Here is a 12,905-nt window from a genome sequence, read left to right on the forward strand (position 1 = left end):
TAGGGGGCACGGGTTCAATCCCTGGTTGGGGAACTAAGATCCCGCAAGCCGTGCGGCTCCCCAAAAAACAAACCAACAAACAAACAAACCAACAAACAAACAAACCAACAAACAAAAAACCAAACAATGTATATGAAAGTACTCCAGATGTTGGAGCACACTGTGGAAATATAAGGGCTGACTTCCCATTCAGCAGGTTAAACTTTACACTGTTTTTTTTTTTTTGATCTCCCCATCCAAGGGGGACGTCACCACGCCCCAGCCCAGGCCTGTTACCCACAGATGACAAGACTGAGGTCAGGGAGGTGGCTGTCCTCCCTTAGAGCCCCCAGCGGCAGGCAGAGTGGGGCTGGAGCCCTGGCTTCCTGCCTGTGGTGCACCGGGCATCTCCACCCAGGTGATAATGGGCTTTGAGAGGCCAGAGTATCCCTTGTCCTGTCAAGGGGCCAGCGTGGGCGGTGGAATCGAATGACAAATCCGGCCTTCGATGTGGGAAACGTCCGGGTCATGGGACCCCCCCCCCCCGCCCCGCCCTTAGCGAGGTTGCGTGTGTCCTCAGATCCAGAGCCCGGGTCTGGGGCGGCTGGGGTGACAGTGCTGCCGCCTCCTCGTGCACATCAGAGGCTTGCTCCCTCAGACAGCAGATCCTCTGTAAATGAATGCCACGCACCCAGCTTTCCCCGCCGGGACCACATAAATCTTCTCATTCTTGCCATATCACTGGCTCTCGTGACAGCTCAAGATGTTTCTCTGCTTCTGAGTATCCCTTTTGTTAAAAGACGTCGGAGCCCTACAGACGTGTTAACCGGTGGCCCCGCTGGTGCCCCCGGCCTCTCCGTTTCCCCAGCTCAGCTTCTGCCTCTTCGCTGCTCCCACAAGTCTTTCCACATCATTCATTTTGACATTTAAAAGTTTCCAAGCTTGTTCTGAAATGGCACAAACACTGCCTTTGTTATTTGCCGGGCTCTGGAATGCTGAGAATCCCAGGACTGGGGGAAGGGCGGGCCTGCCTGCCAGGTCAGGACGCAGGGGGCCCGGAGCCTTTGCTGGGAGGTGGGCTTCGGGGTCCAAGAATGTGGGGCAGGGTCGTGGCTGCTGCCGCCTTCTGCAGGCCCACCGGCCGGATGCTGCTTGCCTTTCAGGTTTCCTTCCTTCTCACCATGCCAGGATCCCAGAATCACTCCCAGTGTTCCATTTCTTCAGGAAGGTCACTCCTATTTACCGAGTGGCATGATGTCCTCACCTTCTACCTAGTTCCTGCTCATAACAGGCCCTCCAGTTTTCAGGAGAGGATGTCAGAGAAAACAAACCCAGGCATGTTTGGGTTTCCAGTCATGCAGGTGTTTTCTGATGGTTCTTAAGCGGGTCTGAATGCGAGGGCCATGTTTATAAGACTTCATGTCCAGTTTGCTTTGGCCAGAGGGGCTCATTTCCCAAGCACATGGCCTCTTACACCGATCGGCTAGTTTGTGGACGTGCGGGGGGTCCCGGGGTGCACGGGGGGTGGGCGAGCCTGGGCTCCGGTGGGATCTGGAATCTGGAAGGCCACCTGGAATCTGGAAGTGCAAGCCGGCCTGCTGCCTTCCCGGGTCTATGTGCGAGCAGCGTGTGATGCTCCTTACAGAGGGGGCACTCCTTGGAGTTTCCAAGACTATGAAAGAAAGGCAAGCACTGCTGTACCTCTCATCTTCACGTGGAACAAATAGTGCTTTCCAGTTCTGCTTTAGACGGCGCAGAAATCAGCAAGACACGCTTCTGACTTCTACTAGTTGTTCCCAGGCTTTCGGGTCCCTGGGCTAGAAAAAATGACAACGTGGAAGGCATAGGTAACCAAGTTTTATTTTTGACTGCTGAACACATGAAACAAAACAAGACAGAACTACATCCACAATCACAATCAGTCTCACTTCCTCAAGCACACTTTATGCCTAAAAAGTAGTAGGAAGGGAATACAATCAGAGTGGAAGATGGCTCTTGCCGAGAAAGGACAAATTTCACACTAACATTTTCATGTGGACCAGTGAAAACTCTACCGAAGCTGCGTGTCAGTTAGTGGACCAGCACTTCTGAGTCGGAGCTCCTCAAACTTTAAATGCATGCACCAATCTCTGGGCCCGTGTTAAAATGCAGATTCTTATTCATTAAGTTGGGATGGGGCTTGGGAGTCTCCTTTTAATAAGTTCCCAGGTGAGGCCAAGCTCCCAGTTCCAGGCTTTGAGTAGCAAGATTCTGCCCTGTACTGTGCCCCAAATAATCCTGAGCTTCTGTCAAGCCTGCAAAGGACAAAATCAGGTAAAATGGTTATTTTGTGTCATGTAAATAAAAACATCACTTAATCAACTAGATTCTCTGCTATTGCGTGGCCGTGGCCGTGGCTGTCAGAGACCACCGACCACTGTCCTGCCAGGGGTTCAGTGCGGTGATGGGCGAGGACCTTTGTAGCTCTCACACGTGTAAGAATAACGGCTACTGGACTGTGCGCATCGTCCAGGCCCAGCGCCAGCGCCACCAAAAGTGACCGGGGGTTTCAAGCCTGGCTTCCTGGACTCTGCTCATCCCACCAGCCACCTGCCCCTTGCCACCCCCCAACCCACCATGAGACATGCATTTGACATTGTCACCCTGCACATCCATTTATATGGCTGAAATCAGGTTTTACATAACAATACTTAGCCTTGTTGCATGTGACACACACTAATTACAAAAAAAAATCTAATCGGTAATATGTGGAACCTAAAAAGAGGATACAAATGAACTTATTTACAAAAACATAGAAAACAAACTTATGGTTACCAAAGGGGAGGCGGGGGAGGGATAAATTAGGAATTTGGAATTAACATATACACACTACTCTATATAAAATAGATAACCAACAGGGACCTACTGTATAGCACAGGGAACCATACTCAGTATCTTGTAATAACCTATAATGGAAAAGAATCTAAAAAAAGAATGGATATATGTATAGCTAAGTCATTTTGCTGTATACCTGAAACTAATACAACATTGTAAATCAACTGTATTTCAAATTTATTTATTTGTTTATTTTTGGCTGTGTTGGGTCTCGGTTGCTGCGTGCGGGCTTTCTCTAGTTGCGGCGAGCCGAGGCTACTCTTCATTGCGGTGCGTGGGCTTCTCATTGCAGTGGTTTCTCTTGTTGAGGAGCACAGGCTCTAGGCACGTGGGCTTCAGTAGTTGTGGCATGTGGGCTCAGTAGTTGTGGCTCGCAGGCTCTAGAGCACAGGCTCAGTAGTTGTGGTGCACGGGCTTAGTTGCTCCACGGCATGTGGGATCTTCCCTGACCAGGGCTCGAACCCATGTCCCCTGCATTGGCAGGCGGATTCTTAACCACCGCGCCACCAGGGAAGCCCAAATCAACTGTATTTCAATAAAATTTTTTTAAAAATCTAAAATGCTGGTTCTGATCCACTAAATTGATTTCAGGGTCCACCATTAGGTCGTGGCCCAGGGTTTGACAAATACACAGGCGCCTTGAAAGCCTTTTCTCAAATTGACAATATGTGACTCTTTGATCTGTTGTGGAGTAAGGCACAGGTCTTCTCTAATGTAAGAAAACCTAATTTAGGAAATACCCACTTAAAACTATGATTTCTTCAAATTCTACCCTGTAAGCTCTTTTAAAAAGATTTTTCTTATTCCATTTTTAAATTTAATTTTTATTTTATATTGTAGTATAGTTGATTTACAGTGTTGTGTTAGTTTCAGGTGTACAACAAAGTGATTCAATTATACTTATACACATACCCATTATTTTTCAGATCCTCTTCCCATAAAGGTTATTGCAGAGTATTGAGTAGAGCTCCCTGTGCTCTACAGCAGGTCCTTGTGATTGTCTATGTCATGTATAGTAGTGTGTGTATGTTAATCCCAATCTCCTAATTTATCACCCACTCCCCCACTGCTGCATTTCCCCTTTGGTAACCATAAATTTGTTTTCAAAGTCTCCCATTCTGTTTCTGTTTTGTAAATAAGTTCATTTGTATCATTTTTTTTTTTTAGATTCCCCATATAAGTGATGTCATGTGATATTTGTCTTTCTCTGTCTGACTTACTTTGCTTAATATGATAATCTCTAGGTCCATCCATGTTACTGCAAATGGCGTTATTTCATTCCTACCCTGTAAGCTCTTAGTGAAGGGATTTTTGTCATCTAGTTCTTTGGTAGATCTCAGAGCATCTAAGAAAATAGATGAATGAAAGAACTAGCATATTTACAGATACTTAAGTCCTCGGATGGAAGATTTCAGGATTAATAGATTTTAAAAAGTGTTATCGGTAGGTGTGGTTCAGGGAGCTATGAACAACAAATTGTTTTTGAAATTAAAACGTATAGCAACGGAACAGTATGACCGATTTATAAAGGACTTTTGAATATATCAATAATAGAGGTAATGATAATGTTGCTACTTACTGAGTCATTATATGCCTGCTCTGGTAAACATTTTTGTTCATAAGATTACATAGTCTATTTAGAAACTGCCCTTAAAAAATGAAACAAAACAGAATGTGGCTCTGGGGAGATGAGGTGTATCGCACTGGGCTGGGTGATCTTGCTGTTTCCTAGGGACGGGAAGAAGCTTTCAGAGGGTGTTCTCTAGAGATTTGGAAGCTTTTAACCCGGGAAGTTTATGCAGGGGAACGTAGGGCGGGGCACCGTGGGGAGTGGAAAGCTGGGACTGCTGTCAGGCCTCCTCCATCCCATGATCCCAGACGGCCACCCCCAGTGGCCACTTCAGCTCTAACGGAGACTGACTTGGACCCAGTCTGACCCAGTTTCAAATTCTGGGGAGGGGAATCAGGTTGGCTCACCAGGAGCAGGTGTCCGTCTCTGTGCAGTCAGTCCTCATCCGGGTCTGCAGTCATGAAGTACAGAGTGTTAGGGCCTCAGCTCTGCTGGCGGGGTGGACCATCATGAGAGCCGTGGTCTGGGCAGGTGCCCCCAAAGTGTCTATGACGGGGACTTCCCTGGCGGGCCAGTGGCTAAGACTCCATGCTGCCGATGCAGGGGGCGCGGGTTTGATCCCTGGTCAGGGAACTAAGATCCCACAGGCTGTGTGGCGTGGCTAAAAGATAAAAAAAAGGAAAAAGTGGTTATGACACTGTGGAACCCTTTGTTCACATAAGGTCTTACCTAACAGCCAACTATGAAAGACGGATAAAGGCTGAGTTGTTCTGGTAAAGGAGATGGTGGCCAAAGTCCCACCAAACTGGCATCCCTCCCCTGGGACTGAGGAGTGTTTTGAAAACCGTGGCTCTAGCTGTGTCCCCTGTTTTTACAGAAAAGTGAGGCTAGAGCCTGAGGTTACCTCCTCAGAGGTACACAGCAGCTTAGTGTTAGGGCTTGACGAGCATCAGGCGCCTGGACTCCTGGGGGGATGTTCTCCCTGAGCCTTGCCCCATCTGCTGCTCGGTTCCGGGTACCAAATACACAACTGCTGGCAAAGTCTTCTGTTTCAGTAAAATGTCTCTCTTTAGAAAGAAAAACAACTTGTGGAGTTCCAAGGCGAATTGATTTTGATTTGCAGAGTTAAAAAAAGAATGCAACTACAGTTAAGTGAAATGCCAGAAGACTTGTGTCCCTGGCCGGAAGTTTAGCTTGAGGGATGCTGGCCAGGCTTCCCCAGGCGTGCTCACCTTGCCTAGTCTCACCCAGCACCCTTCAGCCCTCAGCTCTCCTTTGAACATAGACAAGGGTCTAATGGCCCAGACAGGCTTGCTCTGGTCACTGACCACTTCTCTGGTTGGAAATGTACTTCTGTGCCTCTCGTGGGACCATGACTTCTGTCCTAATGCCTCCCAGTGATGCAAGTGTGTGTGGGCAGAGGCTAAATGAATCAGGAACCTGGTGAACTTGGTCGCCGTATGCATTGGGGTGACTAAGGGTACACTTGGGTAGCTACCTCCCCCACCTCCTTGCCGGCCGATCTAGGGAAAGGTGTTTGGCTATGCGGCTGAGAGGCGAGAGGCTGGCCCCTGGCAATCAGCAGGGTGCCCTTTGCAAAGCCCCATTGCTCCTCTCTCCACGGGGTCAGCGCGGGCTGTCCGGAGGCTCTGCCCTGCACCTGCTTGCACAAGCCACTTGGTGGCACTGTTAGAACTGGAGAAAAGAGGCTGCTTCCCCTGAAACCGTTTTCCCTCATTCTAATCCTCTCCAAACTGTCATTTCCACCCACCTCCTTCAAAACAGAACAGAAGAAGATCATTTCATAGCCTGTTCCCTCTGCTCTGCACCTCCCCCCTGCACCCCATCCATTCCTGACTGCCTGCAAAGATGAGTAGCCCCTCTGCCCTCTTTCCCGCCCTCAGGGTCCCATCCTTCCATCCTCTTTTCGGATCTTTGTCATTCTGTGTGTTGTGGAGGCCTCTAGGGTTCCAGGCGGCCTACGGAAGGAGAAAGGGCCGTGAAAAACTTACAGGGACCTGGGGAACTAAAAGAGAAAGCAGAAGTGCCTGCAGTCCTTCTGGCCGCATGACCTGTGTTCTAGAAGAAAGAAGAAACTAGTGCTGCGTGCACAGAGGCTGCGCGGAGAGGGGTCACTGGGAGAAGGTGCTGGGAGGGAGAGAGGGAGGGGGGAGGAATGTGTGGAGCGCGGGAAGCGGGGGCTCTGGGCGCGGAATCTTGGCATCAGGTCGCGCTGCTTAAAGGCTTTCTGTTCTTGGCTTTCCAGCTGCCGCCGTGTCAGAATCCCCCTCCACCGTGTGGTCCCGAGTGACCCTCGCCTTCACCCACTGGTTTTGGCCTCTGGTTCCCAGTTCTTGCTACCACTTCCTCTTCCTGGGAGATGTGAGCGGGGAGCAGACTGGGCAGACCAGGGGCTGGAGACGAGACAGCATAGCCGTCACTGGTCCTGGCACCCTGACCTCAGGTCTCCCAGGCTGCCCAACTACCACCCCAGCCCGCCTTCCTCCAGAGGAAGGAGAAAAACGGCATCGCTTGGGAGGAATTTGCTGTGAGAAAAGCATTTTCCCCTAACAATGACCAGGAAATACTGTCTCGACTGATAATTCTGGAGGTAACGCTGCCCTTTTGGCGGAGTCATTTGGAGGCTTATTCAACCACGCAAACGCCCATGACACACGGTTCCCAAACTCCGGGCCCACATGGCACAGGCCATGGAGGCGTGCTGGCCACACCCCTCCCCTTGGCCAGCCCTGACCTTGAGCAGGGACTCGGGCCAGCGCGCCTAGTCTGCCTGCAGGAGGGAGGTCTCTCTGCTGACTCAGGCCCAGACTGGGGCAGGTGCCTGCCTTCAAGCCCATGAGTAATACCCTGCTTGCCACCTTCAAAGGGCCTTCCCAGGATTAACCAGTTAGTCACCCCCAGGAAAGCCACAGAGCTAGGTATTATCATCCTCATTAAGGCCGGTGGGGCGGAGGGAGGCAAGTGGACGCCCCGTCCCCGGGCCAGTGAGAGTCTGGATTTGGGCGCAGGCGGGCAGTGGCTCAGGGTGTCCCAGGGTGATGTCCCTCCACGGTGCAGAGGAGGCTGGAGCTTCTCACTGGGCAGCTTCGCCCACCCAGGGGCTAGGGGAGGGGATTGGAGTCTCAGGCCAACGCGAGTAGATGCAGACGGTTTGACACGGGCTCAGCCACGCGGCTCCACCATCTGCTCTGGACGGTTCAGAAAGTGAAGCTGATGGGCCTTCCCATCGCTGCGCCGCCCACCCCTGAGCCACCCAGACGTTTGTGAGATGCGCCTCCGAACACTTTCCTTTTTGTGTCTGCGTGGGGATTTCGAATGACTAAAAATGATAAAGCACAGGTCACTAAAGCACCTTGCAAATCAAAAGTGGGATGTGAACACCTAGAACGGCAGGGGCCCCATGTCCCTCCAGGTCATGCCGCGCCGTGGCTTTGTCCTCTTTCAGGTGCACGACGCAGAAGGTGAGTTTTAGGCAGTAAGTCTGTGTCCTGTTGACAGGCTGAGGACCTAAGCACCTTCTGGAAGCCAGACAGCAGAGCAATCCTTTCGGTCAACCCTGTCTGCAGCTGCTTTTTATAAACTTGGCATAAATATGTGCTTGGGAAAGCCAGGGCAGCGTATCTGGAAAATATTTTCTACCATTCGAAAACACACACACACACACACACACACACACACACACACACACACGCTTGGAAAGGAAGAAAAAACACAACAGAAATTGTGCATAATACAGAGTGGCTTCACTTGTGGTTTTTTCCATTACTTCCTCAGTTCATTTTTCTGCTGCCAATTTTAGAAGGCCATAAGTCATAGTTGTTGTTAAACTTTGTCAGTTAAAATGTAACTCTAAGAACAAGTCATATGATACATTGGAGCCAAATGGCCCTTTGGAGAGCATGGTGGTGGGATACAGCCCACACGAGCGGGTCCTGGCATCTCGGGTCTTCTCTGCTGCGTTATGCTTCGTCATGCCCACAAGGCAGCAGAGTAACTTCTGCCTCGGCTCCAAAGGGCCACCTATAAGGGGGAAGGAGGCTTTTCAACAGTACTTTGTGTGACCCGGGAACAGAATGGGGTCATATTGAAGGGTGATTTCAATACCAGCTCCTCACTTCTTTCCCCTAGAAATGGCTGGATCCATTTTCTCATAAACTTCAACCCAGCAGAATCAGAAAGTTAGAGGCAAAGGAGAGGAATTGGCCACTGGAGGCTGGGACTGCCCACTGCCCCCTTCCATCTCCTTGGAGGAGCTGCAGACCCCGGGGTGGTGACAGTCCGGTGGGTGCCTCTGTGCCACACAGAGGTGGGTTGCGCTGCGGTTTCCCCACCTGGTATCATCGGTGGGCTGGGAGCCTTCAAGGGCTGGGCCCTGTGTTTCCCCAGAAGTCCTGGTTTGAAGGCAAAGCCAGGGGTGCAAACAGCGCTTACAGATGCTTGTGTGTAGAACCAGGATAAAAGACACAGCAGCGGACCAGCCTTCAGAGGTCCCTTGCCTCACGGGGTCCCCATTTTTTACATGTCTTTCTGTCCTGTCCCTTTTTCTTTCCCTCAGTCAGTCTCACTGTCACTGAATCCGCCTTGGGGTCTCGGAGGAGAGCAGGGGAGGCTGGGCTGCAGAGCCGGGAGGCTTTCTCAGTGGCCAGGCCCTGAAACTTTGAGCCTGCGGGTCATCTTTGTGCGGCTCAACTGGAACTGGGACCATTGCTCTGAAAACCAGATCATTGCTTCAATCCATGAGCCCATCAGGGACTTTATGGGCAGGACTGACGGGTCTGATTCCAGGCTCTGCCCCTGAATTGCCAGGATGCCTTTAGGATAAAGTGCAGGTCTCCCGGGTCCTGAGTGTCCATCCGTCCCAAGGGTGTTGGCCCCCATCTGCCGCCCGGGGGTCCGTGCCCTGCCCACGCTGCACAGAACCTTGACAGGAAGGGCAGAGCTGCCCCAGGCCTGGCAGCCGGGCGCCCTGGCCGTGGAGGCTCAGTATGGGCTGGCTGCTGCCGCTGGTTTCAAAATGAACCCAGCTGTGTCAAGCTGGCAGGCTCGGAGTTGCCATGCGTCTCTCCTGGGCCTTCTCTCCTCCTTTCAGGCGGAAGTTTTTGGTTCATTCATTCATTCCTTCACTCATCCGACAAATACACACGGCAGGGCTGCTGTGCTCGCGGCTCTGTGCTGGTCCCACACACGCCGGTGAGAAGGCGCGTCCTTGTCCTCGTGGAGTTTTTATCCTAGTGGGGCAGAGAAACAGATGCAGGCCAGCTCACCCTGCAGTGCCATTTGCGCATGATGCCAGCTACAGCCCTGAAGGAAAGGGACAGAGGGCTCGGAGAGCCACCCGGGGAAGATGGCTTAGTCTGGGCAGAGGGTAGGATGCCCTCGGATCTGCTGCGTACCCGCCAGAGCCTCCCCTGTGGAACGGGCACAGTGCCACTGCTCGTGGGGTAAAATAGCATGTGTGAAAAGCACTCCGACAAGCGTTGGCTGAGCCCGTAACTCCCTCCTGGCTCCCTGATTTATCAGTCACCGGGTCCATTTTCTGCCTCCGCCTTCAGATAAACTGAGTTAATCATCCAACTTTGCCTGGACAAACAGGTAGACCCATTCCAAGAACAGCTTGCCTTAATGACATTTCTGGGGACCTGCCCCCCCAGGTCATTCCACACACCCTGTCTCTGAATCTGGTTTCCCCGCCGACGGCCCGTTAAGAGCATGGGTGGGGACCAAGTTCCGCTCTGCACCTCAGGTGTGCTGCCGCCCGGAGCTCGCCTTGCCCTCTGGTCCTGGCTTCTCAGTGCTCTGTCTACGGAGAAATATTTAAAAGACTCAGGAAATGAACTCACATTTTTTTCTTTTTTTTGTCCTCCCCCTCCTTTTCCAAAACAGTGCAGCCTTCCTGGAAGAAAGCAAACAAAACAAGTGTGACTATTTTAAAAATTATTGGAAAACCCGTTCTGAATGCTATGGCTTTGAACGTCTCCCCTGGGCGGAAGTGTCGCCTTGGGTCCCCTTTGTTCCTCACTCCACGGTGTACGTGTGGCGAGAAGGCAGGGCAGCCGAGCGCCTTAAAGTCGGAGGAGCTGATGGGGCCCGAGGAACACCCCTGCCCCAAACGCCCGTGTGCACCTCACACACACGGACGCGGAGGGGAGTGCACACGTGTGTGTGGCCCGCGTCCGCTGGTCAGACAGCCCAGCGCTCTGACCGCCTCCATAGTGTGGCCGGCTTCTGCCAGGCATGGGGGTGACTATCTTGGGTTTATAGGTGTTCACGGTGTTGTTAGAAATAACATCGTGGGCTGTGTGGGGATTGAAATTGAAGTCTTTTCATTTCGGCCATCTGGGCAGAATGCTTTTCCTTTGATGAGGAAAAAAGTCTTTCCTGTGTTTCAGCTGGAACGCTGCCTCCCAGTTGAGGTGACAGCAGACGCTTGCATGGCCCTGTCTTTGCAGGAGGGAGGAGGCCCAGCCAGCTGTCGGGCTCTCCGGCGGAGAGAAGGCCTTTCAGCTGCTCAGGCGCCCACTTGAGGGGCCCCGGGGCGAGGAGAGCCATCGCGCCGTGTTCAGCAGTGTAGCTGGCTCGGCTCAGGTTTTCCGTTGTCAGGCGGTGACAGCCACGTGTTACAGACACCCTTGGGAGACATGGCTCTGCTTTCATAACACCGAAGGGTTTTTTTTCTGACTCATCTTCAGAAGATCCCCCTCCCCGCCGCCCCCCTCATTTGAAAATAAATATAATTAGTAACAGGCAGACATACTGTATATAGCCAGCCCTTCCTATCCGGGAGAGTTATAATTAAATGTACATGCTGTCTGTTGTTCACCGTCTGCTAAACGCCTTGCCACCCGCTTTAGGGAAGCAGCAGCCCCTGGGTGGAGGCGGCAGGGAGAGAGATCTGGGGGCGCTGAGTCCAACATCCAGTTGGGAGTGAAGGCCGGACTGTTGGCTGACCGGCAGGTGTGTTCCTTGTCCCCTCATACTGCCCAGCCCTTGGCCTTTCTCCATCGTCAACCTCAAGCTGCTCCGGGAAATGCCCGGTCAGTGCTGGGGGTCGTCCCCTCCGTGTGGCGGGGGGCAGAGAGACGGTTGCCAAGTATGGTTGTCATGGCAACGTGGTGGCCGCTGCATCTGCAGCCGATGAGGGGCACCTGAGTGCCTGCAGGCTGCGCTCTGTCCTCCCCAGGCCAGGGGCCAAGACCGAGTTCCTCTGTTCCCGGCTCCTGGCCTGAGAGGCTGGCACCGAGGCCTCAGCCCCACCCCACGTGGCCAGAGCCCGGGCAGGTTATCCCCAGGTAACCCTTGGCTCTCCTTCCTGACAACAGGGCAGGCTGAGCACTCGGTGGCCAATGTCCAGGCCCACGGAGAGCTCATATTCTGCTGAAATCAGTGGGTCAGGCGGCCCCGGGAATGCACACGTACCTCCTGGGCTTATTCTGGGACCACAGTGTGGCCAGTAGGCTTGGTGACACAGGCCTGGTGACACAGGAGAGGCTGCGCACCTCCCATCCCTCAGGCAGGCAAGGCGGTGACCGGAGGATGAGTTGGAGGGCCCCAGGCCTGGACCCAATACAGCAACGTCATCTGAACCACAGGCATCTTTACCCAAGTTGCTCAGAGTGTTTTCCAAGCAAACTGTAGTTTCACAAGACCGTGAGAAGTAGGTGGGGTGACAAAGCATTCTTTGTCCCTGTCTTATAGATGGGGAAATGGCAAGGCTTGCCTGGCTGGGTGGTGAGGCCAAGAAGGGGAGAAGGGTGCTCTCCTCCCTAGGGCTCTGGGGCGTGGGCGGCCTGACTCCTGGAGGGAGGGGCCGCCCCGCAGAGAAGGAGGCGGGGGGTGGGGGAGGCTCAGGACTTCTCCTCAGCACTGACGGGCCTTGGCGGCCACCCCAGGAACTCGGTCGCAGCCCTGTGGTCTGAGGTGTTGACACTGGCCGTTGGTGACCCCAGGAAGTGTCAGTGTACTGTACCAAGCCCAGTCTGCTCGAAGTTGCTGGGCTCTCAGAGGTGGTGATTAAGTACTTTTTGAGCAGCCCGTGCTGGCCCAGGAATGGCTCCAGGTGCCAGGGATACGGTGGTGAATGAGGCAGTCATGGCCCCTGGCTTACGGGGCTCACAGGAGACAGATAATCAACACATCAAATGAAAAGGAAAATAAAAATGCATGATGTAACAGAGATGGGCTGGAGGGGAGGCTGCGAGGGGAGGACCGACTTTAGTTAGGGCAGCAGAGCAGTCTACATGAGCTCATCCCAAATGATGGGGAAGGGCCAGACCTGGGACGACCATTCCAGAGGGAGGGGGCAGCCGGGCAGAGGCCCCGACAGGGAAATGAGGGTGGCCTGTTCACAGCTTAGGGAGAAAGACACTGCAAGAGGCGACGCTGGGAGTAAGCTGGTCGTTGGCCAGGGGACCGGGCGAGGGGAAGGAGTACGTGAGCCCGGATTTCTTGGAGAGGCAGTACT

The 12,905-nt window shown here is 52.9% G+C and overlaps 1 long non-coding RNA gene across 3 annotated transcripts; it reads right to left on the bottom strand.

Annotated features, from left to right (window-relative positions):
• Window positions 1-519: 519 nt before the first annotated feature.
• On the bottom strand, window positions 520-12,058 carry LOC109550922 (uncharacterized). 3 transcript variants are annotated; one of them, XR_004522561.2, is made up of 6 exons: window positions 11,861-12,058; window positions 10,285-10,337; window positions 5,328-9,672; window positions 4,831-5,084; window positions 2,005-2,273; window positions 520-1,796 (listed from the first exon to the last, which is right to left on the bottom strand). It is a non-coding gene; the product is annotated as an uncharacterized lncRNA (long non-coding RNA). The 3 variants fall into 3 exon arrangements; XR_012326668.1 differs by lacking the exon at window positions 520-1,796 and having other exon boundaries at window positions 1,826-2,273; window positions 7,797-9,672; XR_004522560.2 differs by lacking the exon at window positions 520-1,796 and having other exon boundaries at window positions 1,826-2,273.
• Between the last annotated feature and the right edge of the window lie 847 nt (window positions 12,059-12,905).

The sequence above is a fragment of the Tursiops truncatus genome, chromosome 16 (genome assembly GCF_011762595.2).
Source record: "Tursiops truncatus isolate mTurTru1 chromosome 16, mTurTru1.mat.Y, whole genome shotgun sequence".
NCBI classification, from domain to species: domain Eukaryota; kingdom Metazoa; phylum Chordata; class Mammalia; order Artiodactyla; family Delphinidae; genus Tursiops; species Tursiops truncatus.